This window comes from Talpa occidentalis, unplaced genomic scaffold (assembly GCF_014898055.3).
Source record: "Talpa occidentalis isolate TD23 unplaced genomic scaffold, MPIMG_talOcc4v2.1, whole genome shotgun sequence".
NCBI classification, from domain to species: domain Eukaryota; kingdom Metazoa; phylum Chordata; class Mammalia; order Eulipotyphla; family Talpidae; genus Talpa; species Talpa occidentalis.
In genome coordinates this window covers 73,952,252-73,969,572 of record NW_026555331.1, presented here as the reverse complement: position 1 = coordinate 73,969,572, position 17,321 = coordinate 73,952,252, and the positions used below count along the sequence as shown (strand labels likewise).

Sequence of the window (17,321 nt, the reverse complement as noted above, 5' to 3'; positions counted from 1 at the left end):
AGGAGGTCTCTTACCCAAATCATACACCATACACACACAAAAAAAGAGCAAGGAAACAAACAGAACCAGAAAACTAGGAACAAACTGATAGTAGAAAATGCTCATATATTAAGATTCATCCTTAATGTAAATGAGCTGAACCTACATTCAAAAGGCAGAAGGGTGATATGGATTGGAAAACAAAAGCCAATCCTATAAGAGACACAATTAGCCACATAGACAAGCATAGAAAGCCAAGGGTTGAACACTGGTACAGCCAGCAAGTCAATGGAAAAATTAAAAATGCATGAACTGCTATATTACTTTAGATTAAACAGACTTTGCAAATATAAAAGATAGCATTATATAACAGTGGGTTTTATATCATGATAAAAAGATCAATACAACAAAAAGACATGACAATTATCAATATGTGTTCACCCAAAATAGCAGCATCAAAATACATAAAGCAATTTTTTTTCTTTTTTAAATTTATATATAATTTATCATTATCCATTACATATATATATGCATATATTTAGGTAGATAAATTTTACATCATTTTTCACTTTTGTACAATGTTTGCTTTCTCCTCTCAGCTATAGTCCCTGTAAAATTCCCATGACCAGATCACCTGTGCATCATCACCATAGCCCTTTCTGCTCTTCCCTCCCCTGTTTTGATCCCTCGCCCTCTTCCTCCCTTGCAGAATGTCTCTGATTTATAGTTGCCTGTTAGTTTTGGTGTTTTATTTATTATTATTTTTTTTCTGATTCCTTATTTGGTTCTCCTATATTACTCCTGTAAGTGAAACCATCTCATATTTTTCTTCTTTCTTCTGACTTATTTCACTGAGCATAATCCCTTCCAGCTCCATTCAAGTTCCTGTGAATGGGGCCTCCCCTGGTGGCGCAGCAGTTGAATGCTGGGCTGCCAAGCTGCCCACAGCCTCTGCAGTGCCGGTTCGATCCCCAGTCCCCAGCAGCGAGGGTCCCACATGGTGCACAGACCTCTCCTGCTGCACCCACTGCTCCCCTCAGCAGTGTGTTTCATGGGTGCGCCTGTTCTGTTCCCCGCTCTGGCTCTGGTGAATTCTCTCACCCTCCCACGTTTCTGACTGTACCCAGTGCTTGTATAAATAAATAAACAAACAAACAAACAAATAAATAAATCTTAAAAAAAAAAGTTCCTGTGAATGGCATGAGTATATCTTTTTTGATTGCTAAATAGTATTCCAATATGCATATATACCACATCTTCTTGATCCAGTGATCTATTTTTGGGCACTTAGGTCATTTCCATATCTTACATATTATAAATAGGGCTGCAATAAACATAGGGGTGCAGTTATCTTTTTGAATTAATGTTTTTGTATTCTTTGGGTAGACTTCCTAGGTGTAGAATCTATTGATATGGTTTTTATTTTTCCTTTTGTTGATGTGTTGGATTACATTAATTGACATCTGGATACTGAACCATCCTTGTGCTCCTGGAATAAAATCCCATTTGGTCATTGTGTATTATCCTTTTGATGCATTGTTGGGTTATGTTAACTAAGATTTTATTGAGGATTTTTACATCAGTGTTCATTAGTAAGATCAGCCTGTAGCTTCCTTTATTTGTATTGCGTTTATTTGGTTTTGGTATTAGTGTAATGTTGACTTCATAGAATGTATTTGGTAGTATTCCCTCCTCAGTTTTTTGAAAGAGTTTGTGTAGGATAGGCACTAGTTCATTTCTGAACTTTTGGAAGAATTCATTTGTGAAGCCATCTGGTCCTGGACTTTTGTTTTTTGGGGGGGGGGGGTTCAATTTCAATGATTGTAATTGGTCTGTTTAGGTGTTCTTTTTTTTTTTAAAGATTTATTTATGTATACAAGAACTGGGGTACAGGCCAGAGGAGTGGGGGTTGAGAAGTGTCAAATAGAACAGGCAGATTGACTGAAATACACTGCTGATGTGTGCAGTGGGCAAGTCTGGAGTGGTCTGCTGAGCCATGTGAGTCACCTCCCTGGCAGGGGATGAAACTTATGCTGTAGTGGCTGCAGAGAGCTTCACAGTGCTGCATCTTAACCCCTCGTGCCACCAGGGAGGCCCCTCTTCTATTCCTTTTTTATCTAGTTTGGGGTGATTAAGAATTTGTCCATCTCTTCTATATTGTTGAACTTGTTTGCATATAAATGTTCATAGTAACCTCTGATTATTCCTTTGATTTCTGCTGAGTCTGTTGTAATTTCTCTTCTTTGATTTATGATCCTATTTATTTGTTTTCTCCTGTTTTTCCTTCGTGAGTATGGCTAGAGATTTGTCTACTTTGTTTATTTTTTCAGTGAACCAACTTTTGGTTACACTAATCTTTTGCTGTTTGTTTTTTTTTTTTAATGTTTATTTCATTTATTTCTGCTTTAGTTTTTATTGTTTCTTCTACTGGCTTTTGGGGCTTTTTGTTGCTCTTTTTCTAGTTCTTTGAGATGGGAGATTAGGTTGCTTCTTTGATTTCTTTCCTGTTTCTTGATGTAAGCCTATAGTGCTATATACTTTCCTCTTATTACTGCTTTTGCTGTGTCCCATACATTCTGTAAAGTTGAATCCTCATTGTCATTCATCTCAAAGTATTTTTTAATTTCTTCTCTGATCTCATTAATCCAATAGTCTTCTAGTAGTGTGGGTTTCAATCTCATTAAGTGGGAGGCTTCTTTGCTTTCTTTTCAGGGTTTATTTCTAGTTTGATTCCTTTATGATCATAGAAAATAGTTGGTGTGATGTTGATATTAATATATCTGTTGATGTTTGTCTTGTGGCCCAATATGTGATCAATCCTAGAGAATGATCCATGTGCACTTGAGAAAAAATTGTACTTGGATATTTTAGGGTGCAGTGTCCTACAGATGTCTGTTAAGCCATGAGTTCCAGGTCCTTATTTAGGGCTCTGGTGTCCTTGTTCATATTTTGTCTCACTGATCTGTCCTTTGGAGAAAGTGGGATGTTCAAGTCTCCTACTACATATGTATTTTCTCTGACGTCTGTTTTCAGAGATGGTAATAGTTGTCTGACACATTTTGATGCTCCTTCATTTGGTGAGTATCTGTTGATGAGTGTTATCTTTCTGAGCTATAGTCCCCTTAGTCATAATGTAGTGACCATCTGTCTCTTTTTATCTTTTTTAGTTTGAGGTCTTATTTATCCAGTATAAGTATAGTTGTTCCTGCCTTATTTTTTGGTCCATTTGCTTGTAAGATTGTTTTCCAATCTTTTACTTTCAGTCTATATTTACCTTTTGTAGTTAAATGTGTTTCCTGGAGACAGCAGAAGGTATGATTTTGATTTTTTCCAGCCTGCTACTCTGTGTCTTTTTATTGTTGAATATAGTCTATTTACATTTAGAGTCAGAATTGATATGATGGTGTCTGTATTTGTCAACCTGTTTGTCTTTTTGTGATTCTATTCCTTACCTTATTCTGCTATTCGTATTAACTCCTCTGTTGGTTTTGCCTTTAGGTCTTCTTATAATATCTTTTGGAGTGGAAGTTTAGTAGTCATGAATTTCTGGAGATTTATTTTTTTATCAAAAGGTCCTTATTTTTCTTTCATAGAGGAAGGAGAGATTTGCTGGGTAAAGAATTCTTGGTTGGCATTTGTTGGCTTGGAGTTTGTTAAATATTTCACTCCATTCTCTTCATGCCCGCAGTGTTTCTTTGGAGAAGTCTGATGTCAGCCTGATTGGTTTTCCTTTATAGTTTATCTGTTTCTTCCCATTCATCAGCTTCATTATTTTTTCTTGTCTTGGGCTCTTAGAAACTACATAATGGAAGCATTAATCAACCCAAAGGCAGACACGGACTTTAACACACTGACAGCAATGGACAGATCACCCAAACAGAAAATCAAAAGGGAAATAATAACTTTAAATGACAAACTGAACAAGATGGACTAAGTATATACTTAGTCCAATACTACAGAACATTCTACATCCCAAATATGAGAATACACATTCAATTCAAATGCTCATGTAACAATTTCAAGAACAGACCATATGTTGGGGCACAATAAAAATCTCAAAAAATTTATGAAGAATGAAATCAAATCAATCATCTTTTTGATCATAATGAAATGAAACTAGAAAGTAAACCAAAGAAGAAAGGAATACCAAAATCACGTAAAGAATAAACATGTTTGTGAGCAACTACAGGGTAAATGAAGAAATCAAAGGTGAAATAAAAAAATGAATTAAAATGAACCTGGCAATGAATTAAAATGAAGATACAAAGCTATGTGATGCAGGATCCCTGGTGACACAGCGGGTTGAGTGCAGTGCTATGAAGCTCTCTGCAGCCTCTACAGCACGGGTTTGATTCCTGGCCAGCCAGGGAGATACATCTTCACATGGTGCAGCAGACCTCTCCTGTCTCACCCGCTGCTCCCCTCAGCAGTGTATTTTGGTTGATCTGCCTGTTCTGCTCCCCACTCTGTCTCTGGTGAATTCTCTCACCCTCCCATGCCTCTGGCCTGTACCCCCGTTCTTGTACAAATAAATAAATCTTAAAAAAATATTTAAATTTAAAAAAGCTATGTGATGCAGCAAAATTAGTGCAAGAATTAAGTTTATGGCAATACAGCCTATACCTGGAAACAAAAAGAATCACAAATAAGAAAACTAAGCTCACACCTAAAGGAACTAGAAAAGAAAAAGCAAAAGCATAAGTCAAGACAGGAAGGAAATAAAAATTAAAGCAGAAATTTCTGAACAGGCCATCAAAAACAACAATAACAAAAAAGACCCAAAAAGACTAAATTTGGAAATGCCAAAGGATTACAAAGCAGACAAACCTTCATACAGACTCACAAAGAGAAAGCACAGATTAGAAGCAAATGAGGAGAAATCAGAAACAACACTACATAAATATAAAGGATTATAAGAGAGTATTACAATTATATGGCGAGAAAGTAGCAACCTAATAGAAATTCACAAGCTTTTAGAACAACTTCCAAGACTGAATCAGAAGAAACAACTTATAGGATTTCCTATCTCTCATTCCTAGTCTTCCCATTTGTAGTGTAAATGATTTTCAGGCTTATCTGCCCTCCCACCATTAGGATGGCATGCCTGATGGTGGGCACCTGCATCTGTTACATTACTGTAACATTGTTTACTTCTGAGGGGCGATGACTGCAGTATTGATATATTCACCAAGAGAAAAAGAGGCAGGAGAGAGAAGGAGAGAACCCCAGAAGAAAGAGAGAAGCCAGAGTGAAGACTTGCCAGGGGCTTGGAGGCCTGCCAGCCTCTTGGCTCCCCAGCACACCTGTGTGCTGTGTACCTGGTTGCTGCACTACATGTAAAAGCTCAATAAAAGCCGAGAAAGCCACCGAGAGCTCCAGGACTCTCCTTTACCCCGTCTTCTCAGATCATAGAAAACCTGCTCAGTGGCCCATCTGCCACTACACCATTTCTTAAGTTTTTTCTTAGTTTACTGTCAATTTGTTGTTTCTTATCCTCCAGTAACTTTCAGTAAGGGGGTAGGGGAACTACATGTTGTAAGTCCTTGAATGTCTGAAAACATCTTTGTTCAGAATGGCCATGATTTGGCTGAATAAATGTTTCCAGGTTCAAGACCATTTTCCTCCTGATGTTTAAGGCATAGCTACATTGTTTTCATGTTCACAGAGAAATCTAAAGCCACTCTGATTTCTGATCCTTTTATACATGATGTTTTCTGCACTCTAGAATTGGCTTCACTGTTCTAAAACTTCTTAATGGTGTGCCTTAGTATATATTTTCATTAATTAGGAAACACATTTAATATGAAAACGCTAACCTATAATTATGGGTCAATTTCCTGTATTTTTTGGCTATTTCTCACTTTCATTTCCCTCTGTTTTCCTTATATGAACCTCAATCTATAGATATTAAAATAATCTGCTAAGGAACAGTCTGCTAAGTATTCTGTCTTTTATTTTCTATGTATATTTTTACTATACTAAGAATTCCTAAACATTATCTTACAATCCTCTAAATAATTTATTGCTATTACCTTGTATTCAACTCTATTTTTTATTACATTTGTATATAGCATCCTGTGTTTATTTCCATTTAATCTCTTAATATGTGAATAACTGGTGGAGAGAGGGTTATAGGTGGTTTTTCCCCTTTGCAAAATCAGAACAGTTACTTTTCTCTCTTTTACCACCTTCAATGTAAGAGGCTGTCCTCAAAATATTGGTGATACTTATGTATTTGTTTATGATAAAGAGTAGGAAATTAAAAATCTTATAACTGAATTTGTGATTGGGACTTGTTGACTTTTAGAGTTACAAAGAACTTCATGGCATGTCTTTTTACTAGTGCTACTCAGAAACTTCTGGGAATAATATTTCAGTCTCCTAGATGGAAATTATATTTTGTGAACCTACAAAAAAAATCAGGTAGATAGTGGGAGTGGGGATGGGGTATTTCTACTCTCAGATTCAGAATACATGCAATCACTATTCTTCTATTTTCAGTATGGTAATAAGTTTTCTACCCAGTATTATTTCCATGTTCAAATAGACATCAATCTTTGTGATTTGGGAACACGAAATTGGAATTTCCCAAATCACAAGTTATTCTATATCTTTTATAGGTTTTCACATGCATGTTTTCAAATAATAATGATTACCATAAAAATACCACTTTTCTATAAGATTGTAAAAATTTCTAAAGTTTTGTTTTTAAAAACACAGTAATAAGTACATACACTTATTACAGCAAACAGACTGTTATAAGATTATGCATTGCATAAACATGTAAAAACAGTCCTTATATGAAATGGACAAGGGACGATAAAAGACTTTAGGAGAGAATGCTATCAAAATGGCATACTGTAAGTTTTCTACCCACATCCATCAAAGAACACCAATTATAGTAATCTTCCAGGACAAGAGAGATTTTGTGGAAGGAAGTCCACAATAGAAACACTCTATTATACCACTAAAGCAAAATAGCCCAATATTTTATGTATTGAGGAGGATAAAAGGAAATGTTTAACTTACCACACCACCCCTGACACATGGGGGCACAGGCCAATGCCGCGAGACCTTCTTGGTCAGTTATTTTTCCTGTGAGACAAAGTGAAAGCGTATAAGTAAGTGCTTAGTTCCCTAGCTTTGCAGTTTGTTGCCAGAGGTCTATTTCTCTCGCTTGATCCAGACTACTGAGACATGAGCTACAACAACTGAGGAGAATGAATGACCATGAAAAACACAGACAAGGCACAGAATGGAACAAATCAAAGGGATATAGCTCCTCCTAACTAGTTCACAGACTCCATCATAAGGTCTACCCTTAAGCTGCTAGAGACCCCTCACCTACAGAACATCAAACTGGCCCACGAGCACTACGGTGCTCCATGTGCTTCACTCATATACTCTATTTCTATGGATGACTCTCCACATGGTCCACACAGCATGGAGAGCAAATTTCTATAAATGGCTAATGGGTATGCTGAAAAAGTGCAAGAGCAATCAAAACTTTGAACATTCACAACAAATGTTGCTGGGAAAACTGGGTTGTTACATGCAAAAGAATGAAGCTTGACTACTACCACACACCATGCACAAAAACCAACTCAAAATGGATTAAAGAACTAGGCGAAACATTACATGACATGCACCTCAAAGACATCTTTACAGATACATCACCCAAAGCAGTGATAGTGAAGTAAACAGCTGGGACTACATCAGATTAAAGAGCTTCTGTACAGCAAAAGAGACAATAACCATAACAAAGAGAAACCCCACCGAAAAGGGAAACACAACATACAGAATGCACAGACTGCTGTAAATGCAATGCTAAGAGGGAAGTTATAAAAATAAAGATCTCAAATAAACAACCTAACCTTAAACTTTAAGGAACTATAAAGAGAAGACCAAACAATGCAAAGACCAAACAATGCAGTTACCAAAAGGAAAGACAGAAAAAGATCACAGCAGAAACAAATGAAATTTAAGGTCCGAAAAGATCAACAAAACTAAGAGATTGCTACTTGATAAAATAAAATTGACAAACCTCTAGCCAGACTTTTTAAAAAGGGAGGGATTAAGCAAAATCAGTAATAAAGGAGACATGTCTAATATTACACAAACAAAAAGGATCACAAAAGACTACTATAAACAAGGACACTCAAATTGGAAAACCTACATGAAATGGACAAATTTCCAAAAAAAACACAAAACTACTAATATGAATAATGAAAAAATAGAAAATATAAACATCAAATAATTAGATATTATATCAGTAAGTAAAAACTTCCTAACAGCCAACAAAAAGTCAGTACCTGCTGGTTTCACTGGTGAATTTTACCAATCATTTGAAGAAGCATGAACATCAATCTTTCTTAACCTCTTCCAATTAAAGAGGAGGGAATATACTCAAACTCATTTTATGAGGCAAGCATTATGCTGATAACAAAGCCAGATAAAGACACAACAGAAATAAAACTATAGACCAATATACCTGACAAATATGAATGCAAATATTCTCAAAATACTAGCAAACCTAATTCAACAGCACAGTAAGTGGTTATTCATAATGATCGAGTGAAAACTAAGATAAACTTCATATGTAAAATTTCATATGGTCCTACCATATGTAAAGCAATAAATATAATTTAACAAAAATCTTATGAGCACCTCACAAAACATAGAAAATAAACCTGACAAAAATTGCATATCATCTAATGATAACTCTCAACAAATTTGGTATAGAAATACACATTCATAAGAAGGGCCTATATGACAAGCCAATAGCTAATATCATAATGAAAAAATTCTGAATACTTTTCCTCTTGAGATTACAAACAAGGATGCCCACTCTCCCACTTCTATTACCACAGTATTAGAAATCCTAGTCTCAGCAATTAGACAAGAAAAATAAATAAAAGGCATCCATATCAGAAAGAAAAAGTAAGACTGTCTTTTTGCAAGTGAGCTGGTCTTATATAGAGAAAAGCCTAAAGACTTTACAAAAAAAAACCTGGTAGAATTAATCAATGAACTCAGTAAAAGTATAGATACAAAGAAAAGTAAAACAATTACCATTATAATGTACCAAAGTTTCTACAGGTCTAATACAACACCTGAGCTAATTCCAATGGCATTTTTTATAGAAATAGACAAAACAATTCTAAAATTTGTATGAAACATAAAAGACTCCAAAGAGCCAAATCAATTCTGAGAAAGAGCAAACTTGGAGATACCACAGTTCCTGATCTCTAAATGTATTACAAAGCTCTATAAGCATAATAGTATGATATTAGCACTAAAAAAGACAAAAAAACAACTGAACAAAATTAAAAGTCTAGAAGTAAACCCATGATTGTACAGTCAATATTTGCACAGGGAGTTAATAATACTCAAAGGGTAAAAAACAGTCTCTTAAATCAAAATGTTGTGGGGAAAATTGGATAGTCACGTGCAAAAGAAAAAGTCAAAACCTTATCTTTACATCACTCACAAAATAAACTCAGAAATGAATTAAGAAATTAAATATAAGATTTTTTTTAAAGATTTATTTCTTTATTTATACAAGTACTGGGTACAGTCAGAAGCAAGGGAGGGTGAGAGAATTCACCAGAGCGGGGGAGCAGAGCAGGCAGAAAGACCAAAGTACAATGCTGAGGTGAGCAGCAGGTGGAAGGAGAGGTCTGCGCGCCATGTGGGACCCTCCTCCGGAGGCGGGGGAGCAGCCGGGGATCGAACCGGCGCTGCAGAGGCTCTGGGCAGCTTCGCAACCCAGTGCTCAACCGCTGTGCCACCAGGGAGGCCCTAAATATAAGATCTTAAGCTACAAGCACCTAAAAGAAAACACAGGGGCAAAGGTCCTTGATGTTAGTCTTGTCAGTGATTATTTTGGCTATGGCACTAAAGCAAAAATAAATGTGACCATATCAAACTAAAAAGCTTCTCATTACAAAAAAGACAATCAACTAAAGGAAAGCAATCTACACAACAGGAGAAAACATGTGCAAACCGTCTATCTGATAAGGGATTAACATCCAAAATAATTAACAAACAACTCAAACAACTCCACTTTTTATAGGGAAAAAAAGCAAATAATCCAATAAAAATGGGCAAACCTTGAAATTCTTGGGATACAAGGAACATACCTCAACATCATAAAGGCCATATATGACAAGCCAACAGCCAGTATCATTCTCAATGGTGAAAAGCTGAAAGCATTTCCATTAAGATTTGAAACAAGACAAGGATGTCCACTCTCACCACTGCTGTTCAATAAAACACTGGAAGTCCTAGCCAGAGCAATAAGACAAGAGAAAGACATACAAGGAATCCAAATAGAAAAAGAAGAAGTCAAACTATCACTCTTTGTAGATGATATAATAATATACAAAGAGAACCCTAAAAACTCCACAGAAAAACTAATTCAACTAATCAATCAGTTCAGTAAAACGGCAGGATACAAAATCAACACGCAAAAGTCAGTAGCCTTTCTATACACAAACAATAAATCTGAAGAAGAAATCAAAAAAATCATCTCTTTTATTATCGAAACAAAAAAAATCAAATACTTGGGAATAAATCTAACAAAAGAGGTAAAGGACCTATACAAAGACAACTATAAAACACTGTTAAAAGAAATAGAAGAAGACACAAAGAAATGGAAAGACATCCCCTGCTCATGGATTGGAAGAATAAACATTATTAAAATGGCCATGCTACCAAAAGCAACATACAGATTCAAAGCTATTCTAATAAAAATTGCAATGACATTCTTCAAAGAAATAGAACAATTATTGATGAAATTCATATGGAATCACCAAAAATCCCGATAGCCAAAGCTCTCCTGGAAAAAAAAAAAAAAAGGAGGGAATGGAGGCATCACACTCCCAGACTTCAAACTATACTACAAAGCCATAATCATCAAAACTGCATGGTATTGGAACAAGAACACACACACAGACCAATGGAATCGAATAGAAAATCCAGAAATAAACCCACAGATTTATGGTCAATGGAGCAAAGAATATGCATTGGAGCAAAGATCAATAAATGTTGCTGGGAAAACTGGGTTGCTATATACAGAAGAATGAAGCTTGACTACTACCTCACACCATGCACAAAAACCAACTCAAAATGGATTAAAGAACTAGACATAAGACCTGAAACCATAAAATACATAGAAGGAAATATGGGCAAAACACTACATGATATGCACATCAAAGACATCTTTAAAAAAGCAGTGATAGTGAAGGCAAAGATAAACAGCTGGGACTACATCAAATTAAAGACTTCTGCACAGCAAAAGAGACAATAACAAAAACAAAGAGAAACCCCACTGACTGGGAGAACATTTTTGCACACAACACTAATGATAAAGGACTGATCACAAAAATCTGCAAAGAGCTGATGAGACTCAACAACAACAAAGAAAATAATCCCGTCAAAAAATGGGCAGAAGAGCTAAAAAGAAACTTCTCTGAAGAGGAAATGCAAATGGCCAACAGGCAGATGAAATAATGTTCAACATCACTTGTAATCAGGGAAATGCAAATCAAAACTACCATGAGATACCATCTTACACCAGTGAGAATGGCACATATTAAAAAAACTAGCAACAACAAATGTTGGCGAGGTTATGGGGAAAAAGGAACTCTCCTGCACTGTTGGTGGGAGTGCAAACTGGTCCAACCACTATGGAGAGCTGCGTGGAGATTTCTGGACCTACTAAACATAGAGCTTCCATATGATCCAGCAATTCCACTCCTAGGTATTTACCCAAAGGACACAGAAACATCAATTCCAAAGGGCACCTGCACCCTATGTTTATAGCAGCACTGTTTACAATAGCTAAGCTTTGGAAACAACCCAAATGCCCAAAAATAGATGGCTGGATCAAGAAGATGTGGTACATATACACCATGGAATATTACTCAGCAATCAAAAAAGATAAACTCAGGCAATTTGCAGCAACATGGATGGCGCTGGAAGGGATCATGCTCAGCGAAATAAGCCAGAAAGAAAAAGAAAAATACCGGGTGGTCTCACTCATAGCAGGAATCTAGAAAACTTAATTAAGGGGCCAGGAAAAACAATAACTCTAAGAAAGAAAATATCAAACTCAATAAACAACTATGAACCAGAAACACTCTAAGGGGGTTGGGGGTCAGGAAAGGAGGGCTTGGGGTCAAAATAAGGGGGTTGTAATTGTATGGGGAATATAAAAAAGAAAATTTAAATAAAATGTGAAAAAAAGAAAAAATAAATAAAAATGGGCAAAAGACCTGAACAGATAGATTTTTCCAAAGACAACATATAAATGGGCTCTTTGCTCCTCTGGATCTACAGTGTCCTCTTTTAGAACAGTGTGAGTGCACCCTTCAGAACTATGGTGAAAGTCACAGTCAACAGATTTGGCTAGATTAGGCCCTGGTCACACAGGTTACTTTTAACTGCAATCAATGACCCTTCTTCACTGACCTCAACAATGTGTTCTACATGTACCAGCATGATTCAACCTATTAAAAGTTCAATGACACAGTCAAGGTTGAGAACAGGAAGCTATCATCAATAGAAAGCATCTTCTAGGAATAAGATCCAGCCAGCAAATGGGATGACGCTAGTGCTGAATATGTTGTGGAGTCCACTGGTGTCTTCACTACCTAGCAGAAGGCTGGGGTTCACTTGAAGGATGGGGCAAAGGGTCATCAACTCTGCAACATCTACTAATGCCCCCATGTTTGTGATGGGTGTTAATCATGAGAAGCACAACTCCCTAAAGACTGTCAGCAATGCCTCCTGCACCACCAACTGCTTTCTGACTACCCCCCAACTTTGGCATCATGGAGGACTCCTGAGCACAGTCCATGACATCACTGCTACCCAGAAGTCCATGTACAGCCCCTCTGGGAAGCTGTGGCATAATAATGAGGGGCTGTCTAGAATATCATCCCCACTTGTACTGGCACAGCCAAAGAAGTACCAGTCAAGGTCATCCCTGAGCTAAATGGGAAGCTGACTGGCATGGTCTTCAGTTTTGGATCTGACCTGCTGCCTGGAGAAAGCTGACAAATAAAATGACATCAAGAAGGTGGTGAACAAAAAGAACTATTACAAGTTCCCAGAAAAACCCAGACTATTCAAACAAGACATCATGATATCTCCAGAGAGATCAAACGTCAGAGAAAGATAGCGCTCTTCATAGATACATGCAGCACTGAACCACCACCAAACCCCGACTTGACCCAGCTCCAGGATCTCAACGTTCCCTTCTTCATCAGAGAACCTCAAAGACTACTGAATACCTCCAGGTAAGAAATTGTCACCCCAATGCCTGCAGCTGACATCCTAGGAGAGGATACCGGGTGGTCTCACCTGAAACCTGAAATGTAAACTTTTCTGAACAGATAGATTTTTCCAAAGACAACATATAAATGGGCTCTTTGCTCCTCTGGATCTACAGTGTCCTCTTTTAGTACAGTGTGAGTGCACCCTTCAGAACTATGGTGAAAGTCACAGTCAACAGATTGTTGACTGAAATGTAAACTTTCAGAACCTGAAATGTAAACTTTTCTGCTTTGTTTCTTTCTGCCCCAATTGCATTTGGGTGGGACTCAAACAGTTTAACTCAGAAGAAGTGCATGCCATTCAGCCGTCCTGCACTCCACAATGGAGCCACAACACTGACCACAGCTCCTCAGAAGGCATAAAGCCCTAAGGCACAAGTTTTGTCTTTTACCTTTCACAGTTCCTTTACCCTCTCTTTCTCTCTGTTCCCTCCCCTTTTTTCTTTTCTCTGAATTACAACATCAAAGAAGGTAACAGACCCTGGTTAGAAAACCCCACTCAGCAACATGTCACCATGCCCCATACCCTCTCCCCGCCACCACCACCACCGCCCCGGACAAACCAGGTGAAAACAACAACCACTGGCTCCTTGGGAGCCATCAGAATCCTAAGCTGCAATTCTTTTTCTCTCTTTTTTTCTTTTGCTCTCCTTCTTTTTTCTTCTCCTTTCTCTTTTCCTCTCCCCTATTTTTTTTTCCTTTTTTATTTCTTCTTTGTTCATTTCCCTTTTCTTTTTACATTGTTCAATAAAATTTATTTATTTCTGCATACAAGAACTGGAGTGTAGGCCAGAGGTGTGGGTGATGAGAGGATTCACCAGAGACAGAGTGGGGAGCAGAGCAGGCAGATCTACTGAAACACACTGCTGAGGGGAGCAGCGGGCAAGGCAGGAGAGGTCTGCTGTGCCATATGGGTTAGCTCCCTGGCCAGGAATCAAACTCAGGTCACAGTAGCTGGTGATAGCTTGATAGTGCTAAGACTTTAAACCCTGCACCACCAGGGAAGGCTCTCTTTCTTCATTTTTTCACTTCTTCTCTGTATTTTCTTTCTTTCTGTCTGCTTTCCTGAACCACAACCTAGAGAGAATTAGCAGTTCAACACAAAAGTACATCTCACTCAACCTGCAGGTGCCTACCTCCCAGTGGATTGGACCACAGATTGTGGCTGATGGTGAGAACTTCACATGGGACTCTTGGCTACCCAGGTTGAGGCATTGGATCACACTCTACATAGTGGGGGTTGCGCAGAGAGGGGCTCCTGGGGCAAATCACTGCTCACATCAACATTTGCCACAGTAGAAGCATGCCAAGATGGGAGCTGCAGGAAATTCCCACCCTCCAATTCCAGTGGCCAGTGCCCTGGGAGGAGCGACTGGAAGTTCCACCTGTCATCAACAGTGTTCCAACTGAAGGAAGCTGAGAGGGAGACTGCAGGAGTCCCCAGCCCTACTTCAGCCCATCAGCCATACCAGCCCAAGCACTGGGCAGATACTACCATGCCCCAGTAAGAGCACAAAGAAGTCATGCCCATCAGCACCAGTGATATGGGGGTGCTATGAATACAGAGAAGCCAAACAAATGATGGGAAGAAAAATACACATAGTCAAGCAAGCCCTCATGGAAACAATACACCACAGAAAGCAAGTCAACCTCCAGAACCAAACAACACTGAAAAAAAGAGCATCTCTGCCTAACAGATAAAGAATTCACATCACCATGATGAAAACACTTTTAAAAGAGTTAAGAGAAAAATGCAGAAAGGTAACAGGATGTAAGAGTAATATAATCAGCAGACAAAGGAATGAGAATCTTTAATCTTTAAATAAGAAATAAAGAAATGGCTGGGTATTACAAGAACAGCGGAGAAGCTGAAGAATTCTGGGAAAAGCCATGAAAATAGATGAAAGGGAAGAACAAACCCATACTGCCGAAGATACAGCTATAATAAGAACCAAAGAAAAAAGAGTTACAAAGGAAAAAAGAATGAAGAAACAACTCAAGAAATATCTAACACCAGGAGGAAAGGAAATATAAGAATCATAGGAATCCCAGAGGTGAAGAGAGAGAGAGACAAAGGAACTGAAAAACTATTCAAGGAAATAAATGAGGAAAACTTCCCAAACATGAAGGGAATGAAAATACATACAGGAAGCTAGAAGAACACCAAATTACCATAATGAAAGAAAAACTATAGCAAGACATATAATAGTATAGCTTCCAGAAGGTCAAGACAAAGGAAAAACAATGAAACTTATCAGGGGAAGGAAACTGATCTATTGGGGAAAACTGAATAGGTTGACATCAGACTCCTCAGAGAAACACTACAGACATGAAGAGAATACAGTGAAATATTCACCAAACTCCAAGACAAAAAAATGCCAGCCAAGAATACCCTGCAAAGGGCCTCCGCTGGTGATGCAGGCAGTTAAGTGTCGCGCTGTAAAGCTGTCCACAGTCTTTGCAGCGCTGGTTTGATCCTGGCCAGCCGGTGAGGGTCCCAAATGGCGCGGCAGACCTCTCCTGTCGCGCCCGCTGCTCCCCTCAGCAGTGTATTTTGTCAGTCTGCCTGTTCTGTTCCCCACTCTGTCTCTGGTGAATCCTCTCACCCTCCTGCACATCTGGACCGTTCCTCTGTTCTTGTATAAATAAATAAATCTGTCTTAAAAAAAAAAATACCCTGCAAAGTCTTCTCCCCATATGAGGGGAAAATAAGGACCTTCACAGAAAAAATATTCAGAAACTCACTACTAAACCTCCACTCTGAGAAATATGACAAGGGACCTTAAAATCTAAACCAACAGAGGAATAAAGAGGTGAACAGAATAACATAATGAATAGAACAACAAACCAATGAATAAAATGAAAATTACACACTTCCACATATCAATAATCACCCTAAATGCAAATGGACTAAACTCACCAATAAGACACAGAGTAGAACACTGGATTAAAGAACAGAATCCAACCTTCTCCTGTCCCCAAGAAATACACCTAACTGCTAAACTTAAAAATAGATTGAAGGTAAAGGGTTGGAAAACAATTCTACAATCAAATGGACCACAAAAGAAGGCAGGATCTGCCATACTTATATCAGATAAAATAGACTTCAAACTAAAAAAGGTAACAAGAGACACGAATGGTATCCATATAGTGATCACCAGGAAGACATAATGACACTCAGTATATATACTGACCTATGAAGGAACACCAAAACACATTAGACAATTATCAGCTATAATAGCAGTTATTAGAGAAAATGCATTTGCAGTAGGAGACTTCAACAGTCCAATCACACCAAGACCTGGACAATGGAGACAAAAGATAAACAAGGACATAATCACTCTAAATAAAGACCTAGACCACATGGGTCTAACAGACATCCAAAGGACACTGCACCACCAAAATCCTGGATACACATCTTTCTAAAATGAACATGGATCATTCTCCAAGATAATCCACATATTAGGTCATAAGACAAACATCAACAAACACATGAGACTGAAATCATACCAGGTATCTTCTCTAACCATAAAGTTATCATACCAGAAATCAACTACAAAAACAAGAGATTGCCAATAAAATGGACACTAAACAACATGCTACTGAGAGACCACTGTCTCTTTTAAAACAAAATTAAAAAATACATTGAAACAAATGACAAAAATGACACAACTTTCCAGAATGTATGGGACTCAGCAGAAGTAGCATTAAGAAGAAAGTATATAGCAACACAGGCCCATATCAAGAAGCAAGAAATAACCCAAAGAAACAACCTAATCTACCACCTTAAGGAAAAGAAAAATAACTACAAAAAATTCCAAAAGCCAGAAGAAAGGAAATTATAAAAATTGAAGTAGAAATGAAATAGAAATAAAAAGACAATCCAAAAGCTGTTTCTTTGAAAACATAAATAAAATAGACAAACTCTTAGAAAAGTTAACAAAGAAAAAAGAAACACAAATATATAGGTTTATAATTGAGAGAAGAAATTACAACAAACAT

At 37.6% G+C, this 17,321-nt stretch overlaps 1 protein-coding gene across 3 annotated transcripts in view; it reads right to left on the bottom strand.

The window, feature by feature from the left end:
* The window catches only part of LOC119241613 (cytochrome c oxidase assembly factor 1 homolog), a 111,386-nt gene that overhangs the window by 80,858 nt on the left and 13,207 nt on the right, over positions 1-17,321 (bottom strand). For 2 of the 3 annotated variants that reach the window (XM_054692282.1, XM_037507028.2), the window contains one exon: positions 7,009-7,074. The exons of the other annotated variant lie outside the window; for it this stretch is intronic. The gene's annotated coding sequence lies outside the window, so the exon portion shown is untranslated. The remainder of the gene's footprint in view (positions 1-7,008; positions 7,075-17,321) is intronic. 3 annotated transcript variants of the gene reach the window in all.